Source organism: Sinocyclocheilus rhinocerous, unplaced genomic scaffold (assembly GCF_001515625.1).
Source record: "Sinocyclocheilus rhinocerous isolate Xijiao unplaced genomic scaffold, SAMN03320098_v1.1 scaffold1347, whole genome shotgun sequence".
Taxonomy (NCBI): domain Eukaryota; kingdom Metazoa; phylum Chordata; class Actinopteri; order Cypriniformes; family Cyprinidae; genus Sinocyclocheilus; species Sinocyclocheilus rhinocerous.
The window spans coordinates 96,059-96,288 of NW_015647043.1; positions in this window are offsets into that span (position 1 = coordinate 96,059).

Below are 230 nucleotides of genomic sequence, written 5' to 3' on the forward strand. Positions count from 1 at the left end.
TGGAGCCGACAGAGGGAGGACCCGGAGCAGGAAGAGCACAGCAGGACCCAGGTCACAGCCATAACAGCGGCCCATTTTGGAGCCGACGGAGGGAGGACCCGGAGCAGGAAGAGCACAGCAGGACCCAGGTCACAGCCATAACAGCGGCCCATTGTGGAGCCGACGGAGGGAGGAGCCATGGAGGAGGAATGGCCACCGACTCCAGGGGGCCGACCAACGGCGGCGGAGCA